The following is a 1,178-nucleotide window of genomic DNA, read 5'->3' as shown; positions in this document are numbered from 1 at the left end:
TCGAAAGGGACTTTATAAGGAAAAACTATACGACTATATACATATGGTTAAAATTTGTAAAATTATAAAATAAATATATATTATTATTTTTTATAAATAACAAGAGTTATTGCTTTCTAATTTATTAGTTTTAAATTTGATTTAATATATAATACAAATAAAAAATTATAATTACTATAAACTAATAATTGTTATTATTTATTAATTAAAAAAGTAAGAGAGGGGGGGGCATAAGAGAGAGAAAAAGTTTTTCAAACTTTTTTTTATTAATATGGATAACCAACCCGCTAAGCGAGCCGACTAATCACAGGGCGACCACCTGCTTTGCAGATAGCCCGGAGTCACCGCATTTGAATCTTTGTGGCCACAAGGGGATTTTTATTCCTCCTTGGATTTGAACCTGAGACCTCCATATACTTTTGACCTTTGGAATCAAGTTCAAACCAATCAGTCACCACCCTTGTGGTTAGTTTTTCAAACTTTTAGGTAATTTAATGTTATTAGTATGTTTTTTTTTTACTTTTTAATAGGTGGGGTGCAAATAACAACCCTTTTTCTAAATTTAAATTTTGAAAAAAAACGTATGTAAATATTTCTTTTACAGGATACAAAATGAAGTATTATATTGTATTAATAGGGCTTAATATTTATCTGGTATTTGGACTCGTGTGTTACTTGGTTATCAATTGGTTTGATGAAGTTCAAACACAGAATGTTTAAAAAATGTATCTATGCATTAATACGCGTTTAAAAGGCTTGGGATGGCAGACTCCATGCCTCGACGCTTGTCTCCAACACCATGTTAAGCCACTGGTACACTATGGCTAATATATAATCTAATTTAAATCGTTTCATATCATTCATTTATTGAGTGATAACTGAAACCATATTTATATCTACATATGATTGTATATATCATATAAAAATTTGCCCCCTATAAGTTTATACATTATAAATTGTCGTGACTCCTAAGTTTTGAGATTTGACCTTATCCACGTCATGCCTCAAGCCATTTAGAATATTGACGGTAGTAAGTTGTAAACTTAAATTTTAAAAGGCTAAAATGAGGTGAATGTTTTATGATATCATAAATATGTTAGTATTTATATACTCGATAATAGAAATTTTAAAAATCCAATTAAAATTTTGAAAAAGTTATTGTTTGTCTCGAAAGGGAC

Source organism: Cynara cardunculus (assembly GCF_001531365.2).
Source record: "Cynara cardunculus var. scolymus isolate 2C chromosome LG 2, CcrdV1, whole genome shotgun sequence".
Classification (NCBI taxonomy): domain Eukaryota; kingdom Viridiplantae; phylum Streptophyta; class Magnoliopsida; order Asterales; family Asteraceae; genus Cynara; species Cynara cardunculus.
Note: the sequence above shows the minus strand (reverse complement) of the source record.